Below are 15,710 nucleotides of genomic sequence, written 5' to 3' on the forward strand. Positions count from 1 at the left end.
TATACTAGTTTCAGGTATACAACATATTGATTTAATAATTGTATACATTACAAAATGCTCACGACAATAAGGATAGTTACTATATGCCACCACACAAAGTTATCATGTTATGAATAAACATTTCACTGAAAAGTAAACACAAGTGGATTTTAAATATTTGAAAAAGTTCTCATAAAGTTACTAGTAATATGAGGAATGAATATTAAAACTCAGATTACTGGATATAACTATTCCATTGACAAAGGCCATAAAGTGTAATAATACATTGATAAGGATATAGGAGAATACATTTATCAGACACTGCAAAAGGAAGAATACATTAACCATCAGTTTATGGCAATTTGACAAACTCTCAAATGCACACACACTTTAACACACCAATTTCATTTTTAAGAATCTATCCTACAAAAAAAAAAAAAAAGAATCTGTCCTACAGACATGCTCTCATATGTATGAAAATTCATGGACAACTGCATGATGGAAAGAGATTGGAAAAAATCTAAACATCAATATGAGACTTAAGTTATATATGTTGTAATTATTTAAAAAGAGGGGTGCCTGGGTGGCTCAGTCAGTTAAGCATCTGACCCTTGATCTCAGTCCAGGCCTTGACCTCAGGGTCATGAGTTCAAACCCCACATTGGGCTCCATGCTATGCATGGAGCCTATTTAAAAAAAAAAAAAAGTAGAGAGATACATATTATTATCTACTAATACACATAAAGTATGTTATTAAGTGAAAAAGAGAAAGGGCAATAGTGTTTGAATAAAACTAAAAAGTTAGGAGGAAAGAAGACTTAACATTCATAGTATACTCTTGTGCAGTTTTAATGTTTTACCTTGTGTGATAATTGTTGTGTTTATAGGTAAAAACCTAGTCAAAAATAACTGATTTCACCATACATTATCTAAAATAGCTATTTTCCGTTTAATGATAAATAATAAAAGGTGGTTTTATGAAGACCCATCTAACTCTCCAGATGCAGCACTGTTTAGGGAAAATGGTAGATTTTCCTAATGGCCCCAATTCTTCACTCCTCCTTGTATCCGTGTCCTTTGCCTTTCTTAGGTAACTTGTTTGGAGATCTCTTACTGTGGGTGGGACATAATTTCCCACTCCTAACATCCATGCGACTTGCTTTAGCCAATACAATGAAACTGAAGGAATGGGTGTAATCTCCCAGCCTGGGCTTCGAGAAACTCTCTATGTTTCAGTTTGCTCCTTGTGCTTCGGCTTTCTTCATGAAAAGGACATGCCCAGGTTCACCCAATGGTCCCAGGAGGGGAATGAAAGATATATGGAGCAGGTCTATTCGAGCTAAGACTGCGTAGCCAAGCTCAGCATGGATTGGAGACCCCGAGTGACCCACAGACACATGAGCAAGCCTAGCTAAGATCAACTAAGACCAGCCTCATGACCTGTGAACTCTAATAATGAATGACTACTGTTCTAAATGTTCTAAATTAAGGTGGTCTGTTACACAACAACTTCTAACCAATAGGGCTGGTCAAGGTCTTTTAAATATTACCCTGAGTTATATATGGTGAGACCAGAAGCAAATGGAGAGAGAGAGAGAGTTGAAAGACTTTTACAATTTTGTTACTTACAGTTTCCTGGAATAATATAGCACATCACACAGGCCACTCAGTGAAGCACCAGGGTTAGTCAAGAGGCAGAAGGGGAAAGGGGAACTGTAGGCAAGCGCTTTTACTGTGGCTTCCAAGGGAAAGAATGGATAGGCAGGATGAGCAGGTTTAGGATTGGCCAGTATGAATAATTTCTGGGGCATAGAAGCTGTCCTTAGTTGTTTGATACCTGGCCCTGGGTGATCAGGGCATCTGTATGGTAACCCATGTGTGTGATTGTCTAGGTGTAAAAACCTGATAGGGTGGGGTGTGGACTTAGCTAATCAGGAAGGAGAACTTACCAGCCTCTAGCTAGGAAGGGCTTCAAAATTGGACCAGGGAAATATTTTTTAAAACTACAATACACAGGGCAGCCCTGGTGGCCCAGCAGTTTAGCGCCACCTTCAGCCCAGAGTGTGATCCCGCAGTCCTGGGATCAAATCCCACATCAGGCTCCCTGCATGCAGCCTGCTTCTCTATCTGTGTCTCTGCCTCTCTCTCTCTTTCTGTGTGTCTCTCATGAATAAATAAATAAAATATTTTTTTAATTTATTTCTTTTTTTAAAATTTTTATTTATTTATGATAGTCACAGAGAGAGAGAGAGGCAGAGACACAGGCAGAGGGAGAAGCAGGCTCCATGCACCGGGAGCCCGACGTGGGATTCGATCCCGGGTCTCCAGGATCGCTCCCTGGGCCAAAGGCAGGCGCCAAACCGCTGCGCCACCCAGGGATCCCCTCATGAATAAATAAATAAAATATTAAAAAAAACAAAACTACTATACACAAAGCCATAGTCCCTGTGGTCTTCTGGGCTTTAAGTATAGTATATGTGCTAAGAAGCAACCACAAGCAAGAATCCTGAGGGGAAAAATAATCAGAAAAAAAGCTGCACAATTATTATTAATTATTGGGACTGAAAGTCCATTGGAGTTATTCCAGTTACTATGGCTGCAGAACAAACTCCCCAAAGCCCCTAGTACCTTCAAACAGCATTTATTTTGCTTACAGATCTGCAGTTTATGTAGGGTTTCTTTATGAGAAAGCTAGTCTACTTTATTTGACATCAGGTAGGGCAGCTCAAAGGTTAGGAGTTAGAATCATCAGAAGGCTTGCTCACCCACGTGTCTAGTGATTGGGTATCTCCCGTCAGCTGAGACTTGAGCTGGGGCTATTAGCTGGAATACCTACAAATGGCCTCTCCATATGGCTGCTTAAGCTTCCTTACTGCATGGTGGCTGGGCTCTCAGAAGGAGAGCCGGGAAGAAGCCATATCACTTCTTATGACAGCCTCAGAAGTAAGTTTCCTTCGACTATATTCTTTTCCTTAAGGTAGTGACACAGCCCCACTGGTTCAAAGGGAGGGGAAATAAACCCCTCTCTTGGTGAAGAATGTCAAAGTGCTGGTAGAGCACGTGGACTAGCAGAAATACTTCTGTGCCAGTTTTTGGAAAACATAATCTGCCATGGGGGTGGATTGAGAGAGAAAAGTTGAAGACGATAGAGGAGCACAGGAGAGATGAGGTGGGGGTGTCTCCTAGGTGTGAACCTGATGAGGGGCATGAGTAAGCTCAGCTGCAAAGAACCCAAGAGAAGAAGCGAGCAATTGGCACCCCACACATGATGGAAACAACCCTGGGAGACATGGTAGGCGCTAAAAGCTTTCATGTCCTGCCTGACACCATCATCTTTCTTTAGGGGCATCTGTGCTAATGATGTGGTGATGTGGGGGGTGCTAATGGTTAACAGGAGATGAGGGAGTCAGAGATACTTAATGCTTGATCAGGTCCTGGATGGGGTGCATAGCTCAGGCTGGCTGGCAGGAGAGGCAAATCTGATAGCTGCCAAGGACATGGGACAGCCCATAACATCCCTTGTGTCTATACTGCGCTAACAAGGTGCGGAGCCATGCTCAGTGAGGGGGTTGAGCGAATGGCACCAGCGTGCAGCCTCACCTCTTCACACCTCTGTTTCTACATCTGCACAGTGGACACTGCCTGCTTTTCAAGGTAACCAGGAAGATTAAGCACAATGATAGCAATGAGACACTTGCCAGTCACTGTCTGGTCCACACAGAGGCCACAATTGCTCTGCTTAGATAGCTCATGAACATTTTTGAAGGAAAAGGAATGAAGTGTCCATTCCTTGACCAGGTACAGATTGATTCCCAGGTGTCAAAATGATCTTATGATATTAATGCCTGGGAGCATTTAGGGCGAAGGCAATCAAGTCTGATAAGGGAGATGGCCCCGTTCTTGATTTGCACCTGACAGAGCTCAGAGCCTCCCACTCATAGCCAGAGGGCCTGCAGCCTGGGTTTCCCAGAGAAACCAGCTCACTGTTGCTGCAAGGGAAGTGCCTCTGTTTGAAGCGAAGACTGACACACAGCCCCAGATTCAGGCTGGAAAAAATCCAGGAGGCTTGCTCTTCCCCCACCACATGGGCCTCCCTCTCTTCTCTCCCCCCATCCTTTCTCAGGGGCTTAGGCTCAGGATGGCCTGACTCTGCTGCAAGCCCGCCTGGCTGGCGGAGTGGAGCAGGGCAGGGCAGGACAGTGGGACAGGGAACAAAGAAGGCAGCACTCACACACTGTGGCAGTCCCAGACACACATGCTCGGGTGCACAGTCTTGGCCCCGATTCTGTTTTAAGCTGTGAGCCAAAAATGCATCTCATCCAGATGGGAAAATGTATCTAGAATAGCAATTGTCTGCACCCACACACACACACCCCATCAGCCCCACCAAATTCTGGGGCTGTACATTAGGTCTGGCAAGTAGTAGGAGCTCAGCTCCCCAGCCTTCCCTTCCGTTCTCCCCATCCTTCTGCCCATCAGGGACGACTCCCACTTCTTTCTGGAAGACTGCAAGGCTGGTTCAAGGACACCAAAGATTCTCCCTCTTCTTTCTTTTAATGGTCTTCTGATTCTTTTACTTCCTCCAAAGCATATGCCCAACTTAATTCAACAAACATTTATTGAGCACTTGCTGTGGCCCAAGCACATGCTTACCACCAGGACAGGCATCTAGAAGGTCCATATCTAGAGCTGTGCTGTCCAGTAGAACATTCTGTGGCAATGGCAATGTTTTAGGTCTGTGCTGTCCACTACAGAACCACATGTGGCCACAGAACACTTGAAATGTGGCTGCTGTGACCAAGGAACTGAATTTTCAGATGCATTTACATTTAGCTTATTTTCATTTAAATCATCATAAGTGGCTAGTGACTCCTCTATGGGATACTGCAGACTAGAAGAAGGCGGGCATGTGTACCAAAGTCCTATTCCATCTCTGCTAAAATGCCGCAGTGGAGGTGTGGAGACCACCTGAAAAAAATAAATGAATGCCCACTATGCGTGGGAAGTAGGGGACGTCTTCCTGGAGGTGGCAGCCTGGGAGAAGAAGATTAAGGGAGGGAAAATTTTTCAACAAGGTGCATCTGGCTGGGAAAGGGATTGTGGGAGAAACTAGCATTGGGCAAAATTCAGATGCTGGACGTGCAGGTTGGCAGGTGGCAGTTTTCACAGGCAAGGCAACTGACTTACAGGCTTGTCTTGGGCAGGGGCAAGATGAGTGGCTCCCACATCCACCACCAGAAACTTAGAAGATTATAGAGAGGACTTAAAGGGGCTCAGTGACAAATAGTGTCCAGAAGATTTCAACCACATGTTGCTCTCTCAAGGCTGTGTCCTTGAAAACAGCTCCAACCATGGGAAAGGTGGTTGGAACAGGCTTTCCAAGGACAGGGGAGAGGGGAGGGACCTCCAATTCCCCAGGTCCAGCGTGCAGGTCATCCTCTCCATGACCTCCTCCAACAGGGTGCCATGGTCCAGATGAGAGAGAGCCAAGACCTGAGTAGGGACAGGGGAAACAGCTGGGGGCTGGGAAAGTGTGAACTTGTCCTTTGATGACACTCCTAGCACCTCCTACTCTGTCCTGCTTCCCTAGCACCCAGCTACATTTCAGCCCATAAAACAGACTGTCACTGTGCATAGTAGGTGTCCAAGAGTTGTTTGCAGAAAGACAAATGAAATTGAGCAATCTCTCGGGCTCTGTGATTGATTATAAATTAGATTTGGGGATAAAACAGGGCCAGAGATTCATTCCCGCAGTCTCCAGATAGCTACTACATGCCCCCTAAAGGCTGCACAGAGGCAAGGAGGATGCCACAGTGACACAACCCAAGTCCCGCCCTGGGGAGATCAGTCTTGTCGAGAGGTGCAACCAGCTTCTTCTGAAACTCATAACTAACAGGGAAGATGGCCCTTAATGGAAATTGAGAAGTCAGGACAAAAAAGTATCCCAAGGGGGCAAAGAATTTTGGGGGGAGGGGCACTTGAGTTCAATGTGCTGGTGAGACATCAAGGTAGAACAGGTCAGCACATCCTTGGGAGAGGTGTTGGGGTGGGAAGACTGGCTATGAAGCCATGAGCACAGCAGGGAGACTGAGGCTACAGGAGTGATGAAGATGTCTAGGTAGTAGGATCAGAAAAGGTAAAACGGAAGCAGAAGACAACGCTCAAAGGACAGCCTTTAGGCCCCCTGCAGCCAGCCAGGAGTCCACGCCTCAACTCCAGCATTTTATGGTAAACCAGTTGGCATCATTCCTGGGTCCCCTCTGCTCAGTGCACACTTCCCTATCACAGGCTTTGCTCCCTGCCACTGGGCAACTGGGGCTCATAGAGCCAACCAAAGTTGTTCTCCCTCAAGTGTGGCTCAGAAAACTGATGCCTTGGGATCCCTGGGTGGCGCAGCGGTTTGGTGCCTGCCTTTGGCCCAGGGCGCGATCCTGGAGACCCGGGATCGAATCCCACATCGGGCTCCCGGTGCATGGAGCCTGCTTCTCCCTCCGCCTGTGTCTCTGCCTCTCTCTCTCTCTCTCTCTCTGTGACTATCATAAATAAATAAAAAATTTAAAAAAAAATTTAAAAAAAAAAAAAAGAAAGAAAGAAAACTGATGCCTTTATCTGCTGCTACAGGCTGACCTGTGTCTCCTAAAGCTGATAGGTTGGGGGTCCTAACCCCCACTACCTGAGAATGTAACTGTATTTAGAGATAGGGTCTTTTTGAAAGAGGTAATTAAGCTAAATGATTTGATTAGGGTGGGCGCTATGAAAAAGAGGAAATTCGGACACAGACACACAAAGAGGGAAGGCCATGTGAAGATACACAGGAAAGACATCCATTTCCAAGGCAAGGAGAGAGGCCTCCAGAAACACCAAACCATTGACACCTTGATCTCAGACGTCCAGCCTTCAGAACTGTGAGAAGATACATTTCTGTTGGTTTAAGCCTGTGGTACATTGTCATGGGGGCCCTGGCCAAGTAGCTGACTCGGTTATCATGGAAGGCGGGGCCTTCGTGGAAAGGCCTGTAGCTCTCTCCGGGCAGACAGCCCCACTGCTGCACAGAGCTTCCCTGCTGCCTCCCTGCTTACCCCACCCCCACACACCTGCTCCCATCCCTGCAGGATGAGAAAGGGATTCATAGATCCTTCAGATTGCTGGCTCCCACTTCATTTTTTAAACGGTCTCCTGTAAAAGGAGTAGACAAAACAGTGTTTGTCCCTTGGCAAAAACTCCTTCCAAGATATATTTGTGGATTTAGGTTCACTTGAACTAAACAGCAGTGGCTTAATTCCACCTGGACACCCCCAGGCAGCCTGTGCACTTTTTTTTCCTTTCAATTAAAGGCAGAGGAACAGACGGGATGAGAAATTCAACCACATGTACCTTCTTCCTTTATGCCCCAGTCCCTCTACACACACACACACACACACACACACACACACTTTCAAGCACGCAAACAGAGATGCTATTCTCTTCTCCTGGTAAGTGTCCTGCCTACTCAAAAGCTGTGCCCTCTGGGCCCAGGCCACATTCCTCCTCCTCGGCATAGACAGCCTGACAGCCCAGCATCTCCAGAGCCTACTTTTGTTCTAACAGGATTTCTGCTGCTTTAAAAGTTTTATTTGAAAGCCCTCGATAGGAAGAAGACTAGTGCTCTTCCAGGAAAACACCTCAGTTACAAACGCAGATCTCCCTGTAAACTCTAACCCAGTTTGGGTTTTTAAAAGTTGAGGTTTGATGAGCCGTGGGACCTGACGATGAAGGTCATCAATCCTGAGGACTCAGGTGTGGCACCAGGCACACAAAGTCCAGGATGACCGTCTGCCTTTTGTGCAGCTCTTTTGACATCGTAGAGCCCCAGAGGGAGTGCTCAAGTGTTTTTCCCCTAGCTATGGCCCAGAAGCTCTGAAAATGCTTTTAAATTTTTGAAAAAAATCACCTATCTGATCTGCAGCTCTGTTTCCTCCCTTGTGAAATCAGGAGCATTCCATGTGAGGGACTCTTTCCCTTCCTTGGATGTCCCACTCCAAGCCCAGCAACATGGTAGGAAGAATCCCCAACGTGGGGCTCCTGCCAAGACCAAAGACCCTGGGAACAGTGACAAGAGCCAGATGCTGCTACCTCCTTCCCAGTGCCACATTAGCACCTGGAAGGGCAGCAGTCAAAAAAGCCAAAGGACAGCAGAGAATTGGAAACACGTTGACAACTGCTTGAAAGAAAAATGAACAAAAGAAGAAATTGAAGATGGAAGAACAGTGTTTTAATTCTCAAGAAAATGTCCACCCTTTCTGTCTCTCTAGACTAACTTCTCTGTAATTGCCCTGGGCTAGGACCGGAGCAGGCAGTCCTGAGGGACAGAGCTACACAGAGCTTTCAGAGCTTTAGTCTCCATGGGTATGATAGGGATGATTGTGGGTGCTCACTAAGGTAGGACTCAGACGAGCCAGTACTGAAGTACTTAATCACTAAATGGCAGCTGTTGTGATTATCATTGTTCTTTGCCTTATCTCAAGCCCCACACCTAGCTGGGGGTGTCTTCATAGCTCAACAAAGATGCCAGGGAATGTAGCAGAAGGATATCATCTGTAGGAAGACTTAAGAGCAAGGATGCTGCCAGAGGGTAAGAAGGTCTGGAGTCAAGAGTGCTAAGAGCAGGACATACAAGGATCAGGTGATAAAGTTCAAGTTATTGGGAATGACCTTAAAGGCTGAGGATCTCTTTTATTCACAGCTGGCTGAAGATGCACACCAGTGGAATGGAGGTCAGCTGGGATGAGAAGCACAGGACAGAGCTAGACCTATGTGGGACCTCTGGGATGTCTAGAAGAGCCTCTTTTCCTCCTGGGTTATCATCACCATGAGACATAGGACAGTATTGCTTTCTAAACTACGTGAGTGGGTGAATCATGTGCTTCTCTGATCACCTCTTTGAGCAACAAAAAACCTACTGCACCTCTCCATTTTGATTTCTAAAAATATCTTTACTGTCTTCTGTGACCACAAATGTAATCCAAACTATTTTTTAGAAATCTGGCTCTTGGGCAGGCCCGGTGGCTCAGCGGTTTGGCACCGCCTTCAGCCAGGGGTGTGATCCTGGGGACCCGGGATCAAGTCCCACGTCGGGCTCCCTGCATGGAGCCTGCTTCTCCCTCTGCCTGTGTCTCTGCCTCTCTCTCTCTCTCTCTCTCTCTCTCTCTCTCTCTGTCTCTCCCTGTCTCTCATGAATACATAAATAAAATTTTTAAAAAATATATCTGGCTCTTACAGAGTACTCAGAGTCACCACCACCACCACCACCTCCTCCAATTTGGAGTTAAGTTTTTATTTACTTTTACAAAAATGAATTGGACTGTAGAGCCTCCTATTGAGCTTGAGTTTTCAGTGAACAAATGATGTTTGCCATATTTCCATGCCAGGACACTTAGCTCTTTTTGAAAACTTTTTGAAATACATCTTCATGGTATTTATCCATGCCCCTGCTGAATACTGGAGTTGTCTCTAGTTCTGCACTTTTCCAGATGCTCCTGATGTGACCATTTATTTGGACACTTGCAGTAATGTTTCTCTAACTCAAGCCCCTAAAAGTAGGAATGCTGGTAATTTACGTATAAATGAATATGATTCAGCCTTAAAAAAGGAAGGAAATTCAGGCACATGCCACGACAAGGATGAACCTTGAGGACATTGTTCTTTTTTTTTTTTTTTACATTTTTTTAATTTAAATTCATACGCCAACATTATATAACACCCAGGGCTCATCCTGTCAAGTGCATTATTCTAAGTGAAGTAAGCCAGTTGCAAAAAGACAAATACTACATTAATCCACTTCTATGCATCACCTTGAGTAGTCAAAATTATAAGACAGAAAGTGGAATGGTGGTTACCAGAGGCTAAGGGGAGGAAAAATCGGGAAGTATTGTTCAACAAGTAGAGAGTTTCAGTTTTGTTTTGTTTTGTTTTAAGATTTTATTTAATATTCATGAAAGACACAGAGAGAGGCAGATTGAGAAGGAAGCTCCTTGCAGGGAGCCTGATGTGGGTGGAACTCGATCCCAGGATCCCGGGATCACAACCTGAGTCAAAGGCAGACGCTCAACCACTGAGCCACCCAGGTGCCCTGCGAGTTGCAGTTTTATAAGACAAAAAGCTTCTGGAGATTGGTTGCACAACAATGTGAATGTAACTTAACACTACTGAGCTCTCATCACAAAAGTTTAAGATAGTAAATTGTACATTATGTGTATTTTACCACAATTAAAATTAAAAAATAACTTTTTAAATCCCAAAAAACAAAAAGTGGGAATGCCAAGTTCTAAAGGTGATTCCAGTTTTAATTTTAATAGATACGGGGAAACTGCCTCCTGAAGGGCTGCACTGGTCTTATTTCTACTGCATGTGTGAGAAATCTCCTCTCTCACAGCTTCTCCAACACAGGCATTGACAATCTGTCCTCCATCATGTTTTGGTAATGGCAGATGGGGACAGAAAGAGGGCAGAAGTTCACACTTACCCCAAAGTGTAACAAGAGAATGTCCTTCTCTTCAGCCCATCTAGACATTCGAGTGGCCACAAAGTGAATTTGGGCTGCAGAGTTCTACAGGAAAGGTGCAGATCTCTTCCAGTGCCTCCGGAAACTACAGAGTTATTCTAGTTCTTCCCCCACCCATCCCATTCCCTAACCTTAAAATCATGACTCCAAATATCACAGACTGGCCTACATATTTCCCTGAAACAGCTGTCCTGCAGAATCACTAAAACTTGGGTTAAAAATAGCCTCAGTCTCTAAAGAAGGTTGAGTCCCTGGAAACAAAGCCCTCTTAGAAATGTCCCCACCTCTGTAAAGGGCACACAATAGCTGACCCAGCTCTGTCCCCAGAGCTAGTCTCTTCTTGTGACCACCCCTTCCTGCCCGGAAACAGATCTCTGCCTGAAGTCTTTTCTCATTCTTGGTCCATCTATGGAAGAAAAGTAGGGGAAAAGGAAGGATAATGCAATTATAAACAAGCTATAAGCTCATGTCCTTATTTCCATTTTATAAAAGCCCAAATGGGCTCAGAGACTTTAAATAACGTGTCTGAATTCCCACAAACTGGTATAAGGAGCCAAATTTCTATCTTACGTCTCACTTCAAAAACCACAGTGACAGTAACCTGCTTCCCCAGTGCAATCCATCCCCTTAAAAGGTCCTATCAGGTATTCAGGTCACACCACCACTGAGGAGGTCCAGATGATGTGTTTTACACAGAAAACAAAATTCTGAATAGGGTTAGAATTCTGCAGCACCAGGAGACATTTCTAGACAACAACCCACCTAAAGAACGCCCGGTACCTTGCTGATGGCTTCTCCCTCCCCCTTAGCAAGTGGGGAGACACATTTTCCTGGGTGGTGGGTGGGAGTGAGGATCAGCTGTCTACTGTTGTTGGCAGACCTGGTTTCTCTGCTGTGGTAAGAACTGAAAGTTTATCAGGTTAAACAAGGAAGCTTCCCATGAGCTCTTAACCTCTGTGATGTTATGGGGGTTGCAGGTGAGGAGATGGCCTCTGGCTACCTACTTGACCTTGGGCTCTGTGGCCAGGAGCTCCAAAGCATATTTACAATGACAAGATCAGGCAAAGCCAGCCTCAACTGCTTAGGAAAGATATTTGTGGCAGAAGGAAGAGTAGTCACCTTCTGCATTGGTTTACCTGTCCTCTGGGTCATAACCTTTAAGCATGACTCCCAGGACACAGATGTCTGACGATTATACATTATTGATCCAGGAGGACTTTCAAGGCATCCCAGACTCCAGATCAGCCTCCAGCAGGGACGTGTGTGTGTGTGTGTGTGTGTGTGAGAGAGAGAGAGACAGAGACAGAGACAGAAAGAGATTGAGACGTTAGGCATTGAGAAGATTAAGATGGTTATTATGGCAGGAGAATCTATGAATCTGGATTTCTATCCTGCAAGGACCCTGAATGAGACAAATGCATGAGGAGAAATGACCAAGAGAAGTGGCATGAAGTTCTGTTGTTAGCTACATACTTTGCCCCAAACCTGCAAAAAGAATACATATGCACAGTATATATTCCAGTACTTGGAGCATCCTGTTCAAATCTCCCTGAGCCTTTTCCCCATCAATATGCTGGATCCAAGAGGGAAGCCAAGAGTGACTGTTAGGGGAAGTGGGGTACAAATATGTCATGAGCTTGCATGATCAGAATGCCCATACTCATGCCAGGAGACCCTTTGTGAAGCAAAAGTTTGGGAAGAGAAAGGATGGGAGAGACGTCTGTCTTTGTATTCTTACCCTAGGTCTCACAAATATTAGGGGCTGACCTGTATTTCTTTTTTTTATAATAAATTTATTTTTTATTGGTGTTCAATTTGCCAACATACAGAAGAACACCCAGTGTTCATCCCCTCAAGTGCCCCCCTCATTTCTATGACAACCAACAGTATTGACTGCCAGCGTCTCAGGGGAACGGAACCCAGGAGCTGATTGACAAGAACTCTGTAAGGCTGGTCATAGTAACTCCCCCTGCAGGTTGCCCTGGCAAACAAGTGTTAGCTGCTGCTGAAGGCTGCAAAGCCAGCCAGATATCAGCACCTAGAGGGGAGGTGGCTAAGACAAATGTTTGGTTCCAGGGATGAGTTCTAGGATTCCTCAGGGTGCTAGGGTTCTAGGATCCCCTCTAGGCCAAGGAGACAGGTAGATGAAACCCTTCCCTCCCAAGATCAGACTATATAATAGCAAGGGCTCCAATAAGGAGATCTGCTCACTGAACTCAGGCAAACGCCCTTGTCACTTGACACATATTTGTGATAACCACTATATTTTGGGTAGTTGTAAGATTTGGAGATCGCAGATGTAACAAGCCTAATACATCCTGACGTGGAGTAAGACCTCGTCTCAGTTATCTATTTCTGGGTAACAAACAATCCCAAGACTTAGCAGCTTAAAGCCGTAATGCTTCATTATTTCTCAGTTAATATGGGCAAGTCTCAGCTGGTGGTGGTGGTGCTAGGGTCACTGATTTGGCCTCACTGAGCAGGCCCTGAGCTGAAACATCCAAGAAAGCTCTGCTCACATGAATGGTGCCCCAGGTTCCTGCATGCAGCTCCTACACATGGCCTCTCCACCTGGCTAGCTTGGGCTTCTTCACAGCATGGTGGTCTCAGTGTAGCTAAATTCTTACATGGCAGCTGGATTATCCCAAAGAAAAGCAGAAGCTGCCAGACCTCTTAAAGACCAGACCCAGGATCAGATAATGTCACTTCTGCTGCAAGCTATTGGCCAAAGCAAGTCATAAGGGGAAGGGAAACAGACTCCACCTCTTGATGGGTGGAATGACACATGCATGCAAGGACAGGGAGAAACAGACAGGGGCTGTCTTTGAAATCTACCTACCATAGCCCTCAACTCTTAATCAGCTGTGAATTTGTGACTCCTCTCTGTAAGTCTGTTCCACCCTCTTTTCCAAGGCAGTAGCTAGGACTCCTCTATTCAGGAGTGACACACCGGGCCAGAGGATGTCATGACCAATAGGGACCTGCACTCATACTCATTGCAAAGCAACGGGAAGGTGAGAAAACTTCAGAGATGATGGTTGAGCGATTCATCTACAGATGCTGGACCAGATATCCCAGGGCTTCTCGCCTTATGAAGCTCAGCTCAGAAGGAGAAAAGTCACCAATCAATTCAAACCCCCTGCCAGCTTGGTGTGTCAGGTGGTGGCCACTATGAACTGAAAGAGAGAGAGCCATCCTCCTCTTAACCATGCCACATAGGTCTCCTAAGACTTGAGACCCCAAATAGCAAAGGGTCCTCCATAGTGATTTGGGCTGAATTTACCACCAAAGAGAGCTCAGAATAGCATTTTAATTAATTTAAATAAATGTGACACTTCTTGTACAACTGAAATTCATGTATCACACTATTGCTAGATCATTAAATCCCAGGATTACCAATGCCATACTAAAATCAGGTAGAAACAGGACATTCACATTGATTGTTATTCACGTTCAAAAATTAAAATGAAATACCTCATACACATATTGGGTGAAATCTGGAAATTGCTTTGCTGGGAATTTAACATTGAGTGTTTATAGCCCTGGTCATTTTCCTGGGCCCTGGGAGCGATCTCCCCATCTGAGCCTGAAGAACCCTTCCTGTGAGCTCCAGAGAGAGGGCATAGTACAAGCCTCGTCCATCTCTTGGCCGCATCCCTTACACATCCCCACAAGCCATGTGCCCATCCAGCAACACTGAATCAGCCCTCTGGAAGGAACCTAGAAGAGCCCAGGTCATGGTTCTAGAGAAATTAACAGCTGCTGCACTCCAGCTAACAGGAGACCTTAGGCACAGCCAGGACCTGTAAGCATTACTATTCCTTCCTTCTGTGCTGAGAGCGGGTGTGACATAAGCTGTAAATTGTGCTGAGCTCCATGAGCAGGTGCTCTTGCTATTGCCAGTGCTGGGCAGGGTGCTCAGCAAATATGGGGTTCACTTTGAGCTACAAGTGGCCTCTCTGGGGCAACTGAGGCAGGCTAGCAAGGGAAAGGTGAACACGATATCTACAGCTCTGGGTTTGGAGGAAGAGGATGAAATGGGATTCAGTGTGTGAACTTCAGTACTCAGGGTGAGGGGTGGGCACGCTCAGGAGACAGCAAAGCTGGCAGCTTTGGGAGCAGTGTTGTGCTTTGCTATCCACTGGGAATGACCTTGGGCAGCTGCTTTGTTCTATTCTTGGGGCTCAGAGGCCAGGCCACCCTGAGTGGATAGCAGGAGAAGATATATTCATTTCCCTGCCAGCCATTCCACTTTCCTATAGGAAAATACCTGTTTTGGATGAAAAGTTGAAGTGGGGGAGCTGCGTCAGTCCCCAGGGGCTGGTCAGCACACTCTATGTACTGATGGAGAGTGCCGGCTGCCCTCAGATAACCCAGTCCAAGTCTCAGCCCCGACTCAGACTGGCTCTGTGACCCAGGGTAAGATGCATCCATCACCTGGGCCTGTTTCCTCGCCAGGGATTAGATGACATACTGAGGTGTCAGCTCCCATGTCAATGTCTTTCCTTCCTCCAATCACTAGAATACTGGATCATTGTCCCCAGGGAAAATTTGAGGAGAACAAGGGCTCTTAGCTAAGAACAGTCAGGCCAAAGCATGTGGGGGTTGGTAGGAGCCATCTGCCCCCCACCTTCGATGGCCTGAAATATCATTCCGGATGATTAATGCTGACTACAAAGAAGTAGAATTAATGTCTGAGACAGGAAAGTAGCTGATTTTTCATGATCAGTTTTTAAAGAGGAACTGAACCTGAGAATTCACCCCCTCGGCTCGGGATATAGACACTAGCTGTGTACGTGCTTGTCCAGCACCTGGGTACATGGGCGGAGTGGGGGGTGATCACAACAGAGCTCCAGCCTGGGGGCACCCCTCTTGCAGAAGAGAGTTAACACAGCAGGCCTGATGGATATCTTTTGAAAGGCTTCCTTTCAAGGCTAACCCTTGGCTAGTGTTTGGAAACTTGAATTTCTGGAGGGTTCCTGCCATCTCCAAAACTGATAACCGTGGCTCACAGTGCTCAAACTGTTTGTACAAACAATGTCATTTATGCTGAGCACCTGCTTTCCTCCGGATACTCTGTGACTTTGGTATGTTCTAGGCAGAAGATGTCTACATGACCAGACCCCATTTAAAACTCTGAGCACTGAGTCTCTAATAATTTTTGATCAGCAACAATTCATGTGTGCTGTCA

Source organism: Vulpes vulpes, chromosome 11, assembly GCF_048418805.1.
Source record: "Vulpes vulpes isolate BD-2025 chromosome 11, VulVul3, whole genome shotgun sequence".
Classification (NCBI taxonomy): domain Eukaryota; kingdom Metazoa; phylum Chordata; class Mammalia; order Carnivora; family Canidae; genus Vulpes; species Vulpes vulpes.